This window comes from Taudactylus pleione, unplaced genomic scaffold (genome assembly GCF_031769625.1).
Source record: "Taudactylus pleione unplaced genomic scaffold, aTauple2 ptg000086l, whole genome shotgun sequence".
Lineage (NCBI taxonomy): Eukaryota > Metazoa > Chordata > Amphibia > Anura > Myobatrachidae > Taudactylus > Taudactylus pleione.
Window position 1 is genome coordinate 16,105,229 of NW_028284488.1, and position 16,558 is coordinate 16,121,786.

Sequence of the window (16,558 nt, forward strand, 5' to 3'; positions counted from 1 at the left end):
AGTAAGGGAGATGTATTATACCTTGGAGAAAGATAAAATGGAGAGAGATAAAGTACAAACCAATCAGCTCCTAACTGTTCCTTCACACGCTGTGTTTAAAAAAAATTACAGTTAGGAGCTGAGTGGTTTGTACTTTATCTCTGACCACTTTAGTACATATACCACAGTATGTCTACATCTTCATGTCCCTTTTGTACCATAGGGGAGAGATGAAGACAAGTGCTGAATTACTATTTGTGTGTTGACCATTTTCATATAGACCTTTTGTACCCGGTGGCCTTCTTCGATGTCGACCTTTACTGTGTTGACCTTTTGTCTTTGTCAACCTATTGTCCCTGTCAACCTATTGCCTGTCTAACATCTGGTGTCTAAATAGACATTTTGTTGACCATTTAGCAGTCTATCTTTTATACCAGAACTGGTCTGATGATGGTGGGTGAAAACTCAGCCTTCTCCAGCCAGAGAAGAGAGTGGCAGTGAGTTTCTTAGTCTGTGTGGTTGTCCAGTGTGTTTTGGCCCTTAAGGCTTTTCTTAAGGATGACCTGTAGGTTGAATTTAGCATTTTGTGTGTGTATATGTGTGTAGGGGGGACTTTCCTGGTTCTGAGACTGTAAAGAGTCTGGAATAATGGTAAACGGGAGCAAAACCAAAGGGAAGGGAGGGGAGGTTGAATAGGACATAAAAATAGGACAAGGGTAATCAATAACTATCTTAAAATGAGCACTAAGAGACCAAAACAAAATCATTAAATGAATGCTAATACATGAGAGTACAACTCATTAAAATTGACTAGTAGGCTTGCTTTTTAACCATAGTTCTTTCAGAAAACAAGTCAGTTATGGTGTAATCTACATTGTGCTGATTTATGGAATGATCTAAAAGAAGAAACAAATTAAAGGGGTTGTGAAGGGCAAAACACAAACAGAACAGAGGGAGATAGAGGAATAAAGATTTATAACACTGGTGATAGTCCCCATCTTCTTCACTTAGTTGCAGAGGCAATAGAAAGTAATAAGTGCTTGTGATTGCCAGAACTCAACAAGGTTTGCACAAATCCATAGGTCAGTCCAGTAGCATGCCAGGGTGTTGGTGGGCAGTTGGCTAGAATAAGTAGGATTACTGGGATCTCTAACATTTTTAGAGACATGACTGAGAGTTGTTGGCTTTGGCATAAGATGATCAAGTAGAAGGGGAAACCACAGAGGTACTGTACATTTGTCACAAACCCAGGACTTAGTCACTCTTACATTGTCTGGTGGTGCTTTACCAAAGTAAGTCATTATGTCTCAGTGTGCTGTCTATCCATTCCCTGAGGTTCATGGGTGCAGCGATTTTGTCTTTGATCAGGTGACACCAGTATCCAGCATCTACCTGTCTCCTATGCTCACATGACCACCTCAACCTATCTCTGACAATTTATTTAAGCCTGCACCTGACACTAGCACTTTGTCAGAACATTGTGGTTCTTTACTTTCCAGTGATCTCACTCACTTTTGCGTAAGTGCTACCCCCAATCCACTGTCTGAAACTGAGCTACTGGATTCCTGCAAGCTGCTCTTTCTGAATCTGTTCCATCTCCTCTGCATCACTGTGCTGTATGTTACTTCCAGCCTGCACCTACTATCCTGTGTTCAAGCGCTAACCCCAGCCCGGCTCAGATACTGTTACTCTCACTGTCCCCAATCTGACTCAAGCCCGACAAAATATGGCATTGAAGTGGTTTACCACTGTTGTACTTATTGAAGGCCTCAAATCACTAATAGTTGGTGAAAGTTTATAAATCTGTCACTATATTATTTAGCCATTGTTTGCTATACAATTAAGTGATATGAAATACCTGCCGACCAGATTAAAAATTGTAATTACATATAATTATCACATTATAAACATTAGGAACAAGACAGAGGCTGATATTGTGAAAAATGGTTCTAAATAGTAGACAGACAGTTTTTATATGAACAATTCCAAAAAATGGAATGTGGCGGTGCTCCATATCTTACTTGAAGAGGTTTTTAGGCGTATTTGCAGTTTATAAATTACCTTCGTGGTGTAATTTTTACTGTAAATTATGAGCATTTTAATGGAAGTATTTATATGAAGCTATACTATCATGTTATGTATATGTTCCATGGATGAGTCATCTACAAAATTCAAAGATAGATTATGTAATTATGTTAATGTTGCTAACTTGTTTCAACTGCATAAAGCAATATTGATGTTTGAACTGATGTGTGTAATTATCTGACAGCAAATGTATTATTAGTGCTAAAAACACAGATGTCTGTATGATACAGTCATTGCTACATTGTTTTTGTTTCTTTGGAGTTCAGTTGAGTTACATGCACCTTAGATGACTTCTACATTATCGTTGATTTATGTTGTCCTAGACAATTGTGTTGATTTTTATACATGCAATGACTTGCAAGACAATATTCCAATTTATATCTGTCATGGACTGCCGTGACGACTCTTCCCAGATACGACAATCTGAAGTCGCCGTCGTTACCTTACAACAATACCTCAGCGTGTGTGGTTATTAACTCCGGTATCTGCCACGAGCAGAAGACCAATTTAATGCTAAAGTGTAAGGCAAGCTTTTGCTCTCACCTGTACACACAGCTTATCAATATTTAAACATAGGTAACATGCCAAATATGAGGCATTCGGATCATAAAAACACAGATTCCAAAAACTAAAAGTTTACTTTAATTCAAGAAATATCTTCAAAGCTTATGTACAAAAATTATAAGGGATATAAGGATGTTACAAAAAGTCACAAACACCGTTTATCACAATTTCAAGTAAACCAAATAAAATAATAAAATGGGAGAAAACAGACCATTCAGATCACGACAGATATAACAGCTTTGGGATGAGGCCTCCCCAATGAAGAGTTCAGGTGCCCTGTGTCTTGTCGACAGCCACAAGCAGAGAATCACCACTTCTGACCAGTGAGCCTGTATTTTATCCCTGTGTGCCCAAATACTTCCCCCTTACCCCCCTCCCTGGGGTAATTTTAACCCTTCTCAGCTCAGGGTGTATTGTCTCTCTAGCTGGACTACAGGGTTTCTCTATAATTTGAGCAGGGATTCTTAATTACCTTTCAGCCCTTTCTGAAGTTTGAGAAGTCGGCTCAGGTCAATAAACGTGCACACAGATTAAGTGTTTAAACATACACCTCTGTTGCCTGGCTGTCTATTTGTATAAATGACAATTCTTTGATCTCCATCCCTAAATAGGACACAGGGCTTTTTATGGCTGGTGTTATCAAAGCATTGTCAGATGTGTAGTCATTTCCAAGGACATCTTCCTTCTGTGCTATATACGATTTGGACATTTATGGCTGGCAGAGAAACAAATCTTTCTATAACATCTCTTTCAACCTTTCTGTCCATCTTCAAAGGTTTGTTATTTCCTATACACACACACACACACAACAGTACATACACATTTACAAGGGAAAGTTATGGATTCTGCTGATGCAATCATGTGCAGTTATGCCCATGCGGATACAAAATCTGATGTTTTGCTACAATATCCATGCAATTATATATATTGGAAAATATACTTTACCAATGGTAAGTAGTGTGGTTAGGGGGAGGTTGGCGTTAGGGGTTAGGGTTAGACACTAGGGGAAGGGTTAGGGTTAGGCACTAGGGAGGGAGGGTTAGGATACTTAATGACAGGTGTCAACATCTTAAGCCTGTCGGGATGCTGGCATCATGATTCTGACCACCGGAAACCCGAGTGCTGGTATCCCATACCCAACCCGTTAAACCATTATAATAATTAATGTTCTACCAAAATGTAAGCTTCCTGGTATTTATTTTCTATACACATTAGAGTGGTCCACTTTAACATTGTCAAAAAAATGATGTTTAAATCATGCCTCCATATAGACTATTTTTGTCCATTATAATGTAGTAACTTGTGTACCAAATTTTAGCTTTGTACATTGTAGTTTAGTGGTCGTCCAGAAGTTTACTTTCTGGAAACTGACACAAATGGAGATTATGCTTTCAAATCTCTTGTTAAATATATTTGGCTCTACTGGAGGCCCAGAAGTTGGAATTTTCAACTGCTTTCAGAAAAATTGGAGAAGTATTAAAAATGTTTATAGTGCAGTGGATATTGCCCTTTTCCAAGATCCTGTCTTAAACAGATCACAACAGGAAATGTTAGACTGTTTACCAAATGCACTGGAAAAACAGCAACCAAGAGACAATTATTGAGAGCTTTTGCGTTTATTGTATCTCTTGTTTCTTGTTGGTGGAAATAGCAGGGAATCATTTCAAGCTCCTGGTCCTACTCACCATGCTCGATGGATGGGTAAAGGTATTTAAGCCCAGAATGTATGTCTTTTTTGAAAAAATTTCCAATTAACACCTAGAGAGGCAAACAACATGGTGAATTTGGCTTTGTTTGTAAGTCTGGTTTATGTAAAGTATTGGAATGAAGCTCCATTGGGAATTACAGCACCATATAATGACAACGAGCTCTTAAGTCTCCTAAAAATCTACCCTTATGTAACAATTGGTAAAAAGGTAAAAAAAAAGCTTACATTGCTTTAACCAGACACCGTTGGTTTATTTTCGGAATATTTGGTAGCTTTAGCATTTTTTGACAAATGAGTGTCTATAAAAACCAAAGAAAAAATCTGAAACATCCACAGCTGCCCGATTTTCTGTGACATATTCAACTATCTGAGGACGCAGATCTAACTCTAGAAAAGTTCAATATAGGGTGACTCCTAAATATTGTTTGTTTGGAAAATGTTTTGGTGTTTGATGTAATGAGGAATAAAAATAACCTTGTGGAGAAAGAAAATTTGAATGTTTTATTTTTTGGACCACCCTAATACACATATATGCATACTGTATATGGAAATATGTTTTTGCAGACTTGCATTTGTAATTTAGTATTTTAAATAGGATACATCTTATAATATGGACTACCTTAAATAACTCATAAGTGCATGGTATGTGTCACACGGTGCATACTTTTCATTTGTCTTGTGCAGACACAATTTATCCTTTCTATAGTAAATGTTCATTATGTGGAAACCAAAATACTGACTAAACTGGAAGAATATAATTAAGATAAGTTTTCATGCACTTATGCATTACCGACCCTGATCAAGTTAAAAGTGTAATTTACAGCTGAAACTACATACAGCATATGCACATACACAGTGTGGAAAAGTTGGCATGAGAAGCATAGTTACAATGCGTAAATGCAGCTGCATCCAAATGTAAATCAGTCCCTAAGACATTAGCTTACAAACATAACACTGCACTAACATCACAATAAATAACAATCTCACATTTTTATTTAAAACCAATGCCAGAATATTTTGGAATCATTTAACCTCAGCATGGTAGGCATTACATAGAATACCGTATTGTGTAGTAATCACTGAAATTTCTCCTCCTACTGATCTTATTTGATCAGAGTTAGCTGGGGAAACTGGCAGGGCATGTGCCTTGGGTGCTGGACATGGGGAGGGGGGTGCCAACAGGGGCACAAAAGGGGGAGCAGAAGATTATCAGACAATTTTGATTCCTCAATCAATGTCTGAGCAAACCAATGTCAGGTACTGTATATCCCACAACCCTGTGCTCAGAGAGGAAGGGCGGGATGTAATAGGGTCCAAGTTCTTTTTAGTATAGCGCTATTCTTACACTTTTTTAAAACTCACCCAATGTAATGGGATGCGAAAACATGAAAACTCGCATGTTACTCACATTTCCATAACTTGCAATGCTGAAACTCGCATCCAGATGTTTTCCTATAGAAAACATACAACTTACACAATATGCTTACCTAAAACTACCAATATAGTAGACCTGCTTCAGGCTAGTGAGTATAGCCTGAGCAGGTCGTAGTTACACATAAGCATGCACAGATCAGTGAGATCTGTGCATGCTTCAGTATGAAAAAAGATATCAAAGTATAAAAATAAATAACCCTCTAAAAGCACAACCAGCACTGGGCTTTTCTGAGCCGGTCCTGGATGTGAAAATACAGGGAACAAAGATGTAGGGGTTTCCTGTATTTTTAACAGTGAGCCAGTCCTGGTTGTGGGAATATGGGGGAAAAATGAGTAGGGTTTCCTCCATATTAGCAACAACCAACATCAAACTCTTTCTAGCAGGAGTGTAATGCCACAGCCATGGGACCAGCTTCAAGTGGTCCCCCAGCCAAAGTATTCACACCCCAAGCTAGTCAGCTCAGGCAGGGGATCCCTAGAGAGGTGAGGACAACCTCAATAAAGGGGTTCCCTCTCTCCATGACAATCCAGATCTGGGCTGATAGCTCGGTGCTATCTCCTGCACCCCTGGGGGATTTGTGACAGATTGATTGTGTAAAAAAATAGAATAAATAATACTGTCCTTTACAGGAGAATTAGAGGTCCTAGAAAGCCACCCCCGCATACTGGTTCTTGGAGAACCACAAGTACCAGCATGCAGGGCATTAAGGGCCCACTGGTACCTCTAGGTTACCTGCATAAGAATATAAAAAAAGAAAGGACACACACACCAAAGGTTTTAATATTTTATTACACATGCACTCACTCTTTAACTCATTTACCATGTCCCTAGTGCTGGTCTGTCCCCTTGTCCAGTAAAATCCAAATCAGGACCTGTAAAAAAAAATACTATACTCACCTACCCCTTCGTTCTGGTCTTCAAGCACATACCTAGCAGACATAGAACTTTGAGAATGATGCGACTGCCTCTGCATTTACCATAGAAATACATTGGCTGAATATTCATTGGTTGATAGAGGTGAGCCTCCACCTCTCAGTCAATGAGTGGCTCCCACCATGGACTTCAATGGTGTAAACCGCTAGGTTACTAAAGTGCATTGAAGTCACTCTACTTGGGCTGACTAGCATAGGGTGCAAATGCTTTGGCCTAGGACCTCGTGAAGCAGGTCCCACATCTGTGGCATTACACCCCCACTAGAAAGAGTCTGGTACTGGTCATGGCTAATATGGGAGGACCCCTACTAATATTTTACTCTGTATTTCCACACACAGTATTGGCTCACTGAGCCGGGTACTGGTTGATGAAAATATGGGGTACCCCTACATATTTTTCCCCCTGTATTTTCACAACCAATATTTGCTCAAAAAAGCCCAGTGATGGTTGTGCTTTAAGAGGGGGACCCCATGTAATTTTTTTATTTTAATACTTTGATGTTTTTCTTCATGCAGAAGCATACACGGATCTCACTGATCTGTGCATGCTTCTGTGTAACTAGCACAAAAGTCATATTACAAGGTGCAAGGTTACCTGCAGTTTAACTCGCATGCGATCCCATGTAAATCAAACTGGGACCGTTAAACTCTCACCCTATAACATTAACGAGTTTAGGGACAAAGTTGCACCTTACAAATGTACGAGAAGGAGCAAATTTTATCCCACAATTAAACTCGGACCCTGATACATCCCGCCTGAAGTTTCTGAACAATTTTTATCTGGGCAGCATAGACGGTGGAGCGGCAGTAGAAAACTGATGCATAGAGGTAATTTTTCATGAGGACAAGTGGTCAGTTAGCGGTATAGTGGTGGAGGGGCACATTTTAATCTTAATTTGTGATTATGGGGGAATTTATTCAATGTTCTCTATTGCAAACCAGAAATATACAAATTATTTGTGGTCTGGTCTTGTATGGTGACTGCTAATAGGCAGTTGAATTGCTTATCTGTAGACAATGGACTCAAGTGTACAACTATTTAGAGGAAACTGTCCTGACCACTATGTGTAGCAACAGTTTATGAGATCTGTGTGTCTGATTCAGATTTGGAAATTGGGTGGGGGTATCCACTATACAATTAAGTTGAACGATAACGATAAAATCGTTCGATAATCGGTCTATAATTGTTTGAACATAGTTTGAAAATTTGATCTTTTAGACATCTATCATCATTCAAACATGCTGGTCAACCTGACGATATTGTCAGGTTCAGCATGTTTGCAGATGATTGATTGTGCCTGCACTGAATGACATATCATTCAGTGTGGGCACCCTACAGTTTAGTGAACGACTGAACGATAACGATATCGTTATCTTTCAGTCTTTTCACTGTCGGGTAGTGGATACCCACCTTAAGAGAGCAAGTAACTCTGTACATGGACAAACCATGTACACAGCTGCTTGAAAACAATGTTGCACTGCAAGGGGTGCAGATACATACATTGTTTTTGCATGTGTGGTAAATACTGTCTGCTTTTCAATGTAGCCCACAAATGCTGGACAGTGTGGGCACCCTACAGTTTAGTGAACGACTGAACGATAACGATATCGTTATCTTTCAGTCTTTTCACTGTCGGGTAGTGGATACCCACCTTAAGAGAGCAAGTAACTCTGTACATGGACAAACCATGTACACAGCTGCTTGAAAACAATGTTGCACTGCAAGGGGTGCAGATACATACATTGTTTTTGCATGTGTGGTAAATACTGTCTGCTTTTCAATGTAGCCCACAAATGCTGGACAGCTTTATTTTTACATTGCAATTTAGATTTCGCACCCTTCCCAAATCTAAATCTTTCAGCATATTTTAAATATGCCCCACCTGCAGTGCAACATAGTTTTACCAAGATACACAGTTACTTGCTCTTTCTTAAGCTAGGTACACGCTTAGCAATATTTTGAATGATTTGAACAATTCCGACAGATTGGAACGACAAATAGTTCAAATCGTGCAGTATGTATTCACTATGGGCCTGATTCAGATAGGAACGCAGTTGCTAATACGCACATAATCTGCCTATTGTTGCGTTATGTGCATGCATCGCATTGCGTGTGTGTGAACTAGTTATTGTGATGATGACATGCAGAGTCCATGAAGACGCATCACATAGTGATTGACAGGAAGTGGCGTTTGCGGATGGTGACGGGGGTGGTCGGCGAAAAGCAGGCATGCCAGAGCATTGCACCACCATTTCATGGACGTGCATAAATTACCTACTGCAATGCCCTACGCAGCCTGACTTTTATTTTTTTTATTATTTATTATCAGTTATTTATATAGCGCACACATATTCCGCAGCGATTTACAGAGAATAGTTGACCATTCACATCAGTCCCTGCACCAGTGGAGCTTACAATCTATATTCCCTATCACATGCACACACACATACACATACACACTAGGGTTAATTTATTTTGTTGGGAGCCAATTAACCTACCAGTATATTTTTGGAGTGTGGGAGGAAACCGAAGTACCCGGAGGAAACCCACGCAAGCACAGGGAGAATATACAAACTCCGTACAGTTAGGGCCGTGGTGGGAATTGAACCCACGACCTCAGTGCTGTGAGGCAGTAATGCTAACCATTACACCGTCTGTGCTGCCCTCATAGTGTGCGTGGTTGTCAGCAATTCCTGAGTGAGGTCAGGGCTTGTGCAATTTGTGCTTGGAGCTGCGATGTTGCTCAATTGTAATGATGGGTAATATCACCTGTAGTAAGAGATTGTAATGTGAATGATATCAGGTGCTAATCATCACACTGATTGTATAAAGAATGGACCTCAGGTGCACAGAGTAGTGCAGCAATACCTAGTACTACAGGTATGAACTTCGTCCTTGCATACTTATTCCAGTTTGCCATTCTTTTGCATGGTTGGTTTAAATTGACTGTCTTGGGTTTTTTTTATGACCCAACTACAATTATTTTGTTCTTTGTATTTGCTAGGAATGTGTTTTTTTTGCATATATTTTACTTTATTTGAGACATTCTTTATTGTTATGGGGAGTTTTAATTTAATGGAACTGGATTTGGACTTTGAACTACTTTCTAAACCAAAATGGAACAATTTCTCAAACACTGCAGCTCAGGAATGCTACCACTCCACCTTCAATTCACCTCTCCCCCCCACCCCCTTAGACTGGGTTTGGGGGCAGTCTCATGCTGCATCCCAATCACACTCAAAAAACTTCTGGATGCGACAGGCTCTCGCACTCGAACGAGGGAAACGCTTGGTGCAGTCATGTTACATGTTACAGTTTACACCGTTATTTTGAATTTCTGATTAACTTTAACATGGTTTTTACCTTATAATGCTGTTGCTATTCTTTTAAGATGGCCTTTTTATACCTTTGTATGTAGCCTCTCATTCATTATTTTCATTTTCTCTCTGCCTGGATGTTATACTTTCACTACTTGCACACCCTGCCAGATGTAACCTACACAGTGCGCCCCAGATGGCTGCCTGGATGGTTATTTCTTAGCAGGATGAACAAACACGTGGATCTATTCACTTAGGGTGTAATATATTACAAATGTTTCAGTCACCCATATACATCATGCACAAACTTAATCAGGGCTGGGGATTTGAAAACCTACAGAGGTGAAGTTGTTCTCCCACACAGCCTGAACTAGCTCCCGTAAGAGCTCATTCCATTCCCTATCCACTGACAATTGCTCAAAAGCAATGCATCGCATGTTGATGCTTTCCAAATACATCTCTTTGAGCATCTCATCAGTAGTAGGGAGGAGGGGCGGCTCAGATGTTCCAGCTGCAGCTGGTGTTATTACTGCCGTCACCTCCCCGGAATGAGCCCCTATCAAATAAATACTAATGCAATATACTGTTTATATTGGTCTTATATTTTGTGAAGATACCTGATTGAGCAAATGTAACTACAATAATAGGCATGACCGTGTCAATATTCGCCATGCCTACCACCTCCACCTCTTCAATACACCCCATAGCTCTTTTTCTCCAATGGGGTATATGCCAAGGATTGTGGTGTTCCTCCACCTCCGATCCCCCCGCATGCAACCAGCAAGTTGACATCTTGGCCTTCAGCCTGCAGCAGAAGTCATCCCATCTGTATTTTTTAAACAAATTTGTTCAAAGCAAATGAGTACTAAAGAGTTCATAAAAATGCGAGCTAAAATATAAATTTTTTAAAAACTAAAAATACTAAACCTGGTTATTGTATTTAAAAAAAAAAAAAAAAAAAGTTTGTGTGGTCACAGCAAGTCATACCTTGGACACTTTACCAAACATAATATTCATTAATGCACTAACAATCTTACAGATTAAAATATAAAGCAACACATAACAACCATTACTTTATCGGCACTAGTTCAGTTAACCCTTGGTTTAACATAATCTGCCATGATGTTGACTGTTGATTAGTACACAATATGCTCTGATCATGTACAACACATTATACAAAATAAATAATTTATAGAGTACATGTTATACACTACAGTATGTAATTTACACATACCTGTTACCTAATAATATTGTAGATCGTTTAGAATGGGTATTTAATAGAGATGTGCGCTGACCCCTGTGTTTTGGTTTTGGATCTGGATCTCCCCTGGTTTTGGATCTGGATTGGTTTTGCCAAAACCTCACCTCTGTGTATTGTTTTTGTGTTTTGGTTTTGGATCTGGATTTTTTCTTAAAAAATAAAAAAACAGCTAAAATCACATAAAATTTGCCTTTTTTTTGTTCCTACAGTATTAATAATCTCAATAACATTTATTTCTACTCGTTTCCAGTCAATTTTGGTTACCTCACAGCTCACACTATTGATTTTTTTAATCTAGTTAAAAGGCCCAAAAGGTTGCATCCAGCTTGCTGGGTCAAAACTGATTGATATAATTATTAATAGAGTTGAGGACAGTGCAAAGATGATGGTTGGGATATCCTTGAGGATTGAAGGCATGGGCCTTCATAGAGGACAAGGAAGTTGATGGCCTTGCATTATCATGATGACTGCTGGCGGCAGCTACAACATGTGGTTCTTGGCCTTGCTCCCCTGTCATGTGACAGCCCTCCATATTTTCTGTGGTCTTGAAGCAGTGTCACAAGCACCAATAGTGTAGCCAAGGTGCTGTTGCAAAATTCACACACGTGCAGTCGTGCACACACAGAAAAAAAATATACAAAAGACACTTTTTTTTTTTCGGGTCCAGAGCACAGATTGGTGACGACTGGAGTCGGGTAGCACTAGGTTGCATTGCTATATCTTGTGTTTCTAAGCCTAACACGAACACACACACAGAAAATAAATAGTAAATAAAAACAGATTGATGACGACTGGAGTCGGGCAGCACTAGGTTGCGTTGCCGACTTGCTAGGTCTTGTGCGGCTAAGCCTAACATGCACAGACACACACAGACAAAGATAAAAAAAAGACAAGTGATTTATATTTTTTTTCAGCTCCAGAACTTGGGCCCAGAGCACAGATTGATGACGACTGGAGTCGGGCAGCACTAGGCTGCAACTTGCGTTGCTGGTTGGATCTTGTGCAGTTAAGCCTAACATGCACGCACACACAGAAAAATATTACACAAAAAGACACTTTTATTGTTTTGGTTTTTTTTTTACTGTTTATTTATTTTTTATTTTTTTGAGTCCAGAACTTGGGCCCAGATGGACGCAGCAGAGCCCAGATGTTTTCTGCACCAGCCCAGATGGACAAAGCAGACAGCAGCCCAGAATGGATCAGCACCACCAGCCCAGGACACAGCAGACAGCACAGCACCACCAGCCCAGGACACAGCAGACAGCACCAGACCAGAATGGATCAGCAGCACCAGCCCAGGACACAGGAGACAGCACCAGCCCAGAATGGATCAGCAGTGCACTAGCCCAGGACACAGCAGACAGCAGACAGCACAACACCAAACAACACCAGCAACTCTCCCAGCCATACACTACCCACCCTCCCTGTTCAGTCTCCACAGCTGGAGTGAAATGGCATCCGCCGCGTGGTCCCTATATACTACATTGATCATAGAGACGTAAGCTCGCAAACTGCGAGATTTCTGACTCTATGGTTTTGCCTCGGTTTTGAGATCCGGCGGGAAACCCTGAGCCTGCTTGGATCCGACTCGGATCTGCTAAATTCAGGTGGGTTTGGATCTCTGAAATCCGAACCCCCTCATCTCTAATATTTATATATCTTACCATCTTTTAACTTCACCAGCTGTACAGACGATGGGTGCCTGCACATTGACTGCATCAACACTCTCTTGCCATATCTGGGCTTTTGGCCAGCACATAGAACAAAGTTGAAGGTCATGGCCTATTTTTTATAATACTCTTCAAGTGCATGAAAAGGAGGGATCATATTAAACATCACAAATAAAGTTAAAATAGAAGTTGTGGTGGACATCTTGTGGATATCCCCCTTTCTGTTTGTTTAATGCACCCATATTCCTGGGCCCAATGTGTATTCTCTCCATGGCATTTGTTACAAGGATGTCTAGCTCCTTCCGACAAAACTGGGCTTGCCTCCTCCTGCCCCTTGCAAGCATTTGCAGTTGCACTGTTGGGGCCAGCATTTTCAGACAGCGGGCTGCACTTTCCCCGCTGGGGCCGGCAATTTCAGACAGCATGGTTGCGCTTTCCGTGCTGGGGCCAGCAGTTTCTGGCGTACCGGGCTCTATGTCTTCAGCACTATAGTGCTGCCTGAGCTGCTTTGCTATGCGAGTGAGTTGCTTGGCAATGGGATGCATCCTCACAAAATGCTAGGTGCACAGACAGGGACTTTTATACACTTATGCGCTAATTACGTTCTTTACAGTATGATTGTGTACGCGGGGCATGCGTACCGCAAGCACAGAAAATCAGACGTGTTCAGTGCATAAGCAGCAAATCAGAATGCACGATGTGTTCCACGTCACATCCCGCAGGTGCTATTTAAATGGCATTTGTAGTCTCGCCATGTGTGTGGTCAGATGTTTGAATTGTTTGTGGTGTATTTCTTGGAGAAGTTGGGTACAAGTGGTTCTCTCTCCCAGCCTTTTATAGCAGGTAAGTGTATGGGGGTGATTGTAGTCAGCCCTACTTAGCTAAATGGAGTTCATATTGCCTTTATTTTTCATTTGATTCTAAGTTTTGCTTCATTTGTTTTTGGGGTTTTTTTTTGCCCTTGGATTTGGGCTCTTGTATTTGGTTTGATAATTTCTTCCAGCCTTTTCTAGTAGGTAAGTGTTTGGGGGTGATTGTAGTCAACCCTACCAAGTTAAAATACTTTTTAGTCATTCATTCTATCTGCCGGACTTTTTTATTGTTTTTTTTATTTTTCCTTTAGTAATTCCATAATGGAAGAAATGCCCCTGGTAAAACAAATGTTTTGTATTGTAATGATGTTTTCATATCTTCATGTATTTTTTATTTTTTTTATTTACTTTAGAATACCTTTTAGACTCATGGATTTGGTGCAACGGGCCACCCTTTCTCCTCCCAATGCGTCCAAGGGTCCAAATCTTCTACACTATTGGAATGCCTGATGAGATGCGGCATCACTTCCACCTGCCCCTTCAGGTCATCCTGGATACTCTCCAAACAATTGAGAGTGATATAGAGAGTCAAAGAAACCTTCCTACAGCAACTCCACCACTCACACAGTTATTGGCTGTGTTACATTTTTCCGATTCAGGGTGCTTTTAGGACTACAGTGGGAGTGGCGGCTGGGATATCCCAGCCATCTATTAGCAGGATCCTGACGCGCGTATGTGCAGCATTTCTGGTCCGCATCAAACAGTTTATTTCCATGTCTTTAGATGAGGAGACCCCAGCTGTGATGAAGGCACAATTTTAGAGAATTGCTGGCTTCCCACACGTTATAGGGGTTGTTGGTGGTACACATGTAGCGCTCAAGCCACCATCACACAATGAGCATATTTTTAGGAATAGAAAACATTTCCATTCATTAAATGTGATTGTGGTCTGGTCAATCCCTCCAGATTCACTCCCTGAATGTCAATTATCTGTGGTGCTCCCATGATGCCTATGTGTTGTGGCAATCAAGGATCTGGCAGAAACTATGGAGCAAGCGGGTGAGGCATGATTGTTGAGTACATTTTTTTTTTTTTTTTTTTTCTCCCCCTGCATTTAATCTTACATTATTTGATTATATTATGTTTCTTGTTTTTCAATATAAAATAGTGCCTACCCCTGTCTCCCATGGATACTTATCCTAATGCATCACCCACAGCAGGTACTGAATCTGAATATAACGCTGCACATACTGCCACCACACAGATCATTGAGCGTTGTTTTGGCCTATTAAAAGCAAGTTTTTGTTGTTTGGAGCTGTCTAGTGGCGCACTCATGTATGCTGTGGAAATGGTTAGTCAGATTGTTGCCCTGTGTGGTGTGTTTCACAATACTGCAAATAGGAGACATGTGCCATGGGATAGGAATGACCAGCTGCCTGAGGCTGATGAGTTAAGGGCACGACAGCACCAACTGGGGTACAACATCAGACAAGATGTTGTGTATAGATATTTCAGGTAATCTTTTTTGGCAATTTATAAAATTAAAGCTACATTATCCCTTTGTTTATTTTCAAACCTTTTCTTGTTTTAAAAATAATCCACCCCCCAAAAAAGTTACAATTAAAGACCAGTAAACTGGTGTGTACAGATGTGCATATGCTTGAAAAAATAATGAAAAACAGCTGCAGCAACATGCAAATGACAGGCATATGGTTAGGCACCTGGAAATGTGGCATGAGTGGTGATGGGAAATATGGGAAAGAGGGCACAGTAAATATCCCAAAGTGCAACAGTGATTTCTAATAGTCAGCCATATTCATATAAACAACCAATCAGAAATGTTTGTGTTTGAGAAGTGGAGTTCCATAATTTACTTTTTTAGCAATTTCAATACAGACAACTCCATGATTTTTTGGATCACCAATCACAACTGCAAGTGTATGTGAAAGGACCCATCTTCATTGTGCAAGTCCCTTACAAATCCTTCCATAAACTCAGGTATATTTGCAAGATCATCTTCATTCATATTTGCTACAATCATTAACATGTTAGGCCTTTCATACACACATGTGTACGCATGGGCACACACACCTGTACGCATACGCTCATGCATACAATTACACAGGCATCTGGTGAGACACCTGCCCATGTGTTGAGTGGAATGTGACATAGAGGGTCCTGTAGGTAGTCAATCATATCAAGGTTTTTTTTATAAATCAGACATTTTAATGTAGACAAACAATCAGAAAGTACTAGTCATTATAAAGCATGTGTACTGTAATAAACGCCATTGCTATTATTAGAGCTGCATGTTTCAGCTGGCGCAAGTTGCGCATTCTTGCGGAAGTTATGGACCACAGGTTGGGGCATGCGGCACCCTTTGTGTAGAATCGCATAAAGGTCCTGGCATACTGTGAGGGGCGTAGATGCCTCCAGGTGCATTGGATGCTGCAGGACAATAGTCCAGCTAGAGAAGCGGTGGTTGGGTCTACGGCACCACCAGTTGGACAGCCTGGCCTACTTGTGGGCTATCAACACACGTAGAAAGTATGCATAGGGAATCAGTATGTAATGCCGGCTGTTGGGATGCCTCCTGTCAAAATACCGACAGTGGCATCCCAACAGGGGTCAGTTAAGTATACTTACCCTCCCCCTTCTGCCCCAACCGTCCCTTCTTGTAGCCTAACACTAACCTTCCCCACCCCGCACCCTAACCATAACCCTCCCCATTAATGCCTAAGTCTAAGTGTCCACCCTTAGTGCCTAACACCCACCCAGTGGTGCCTAAACCTCC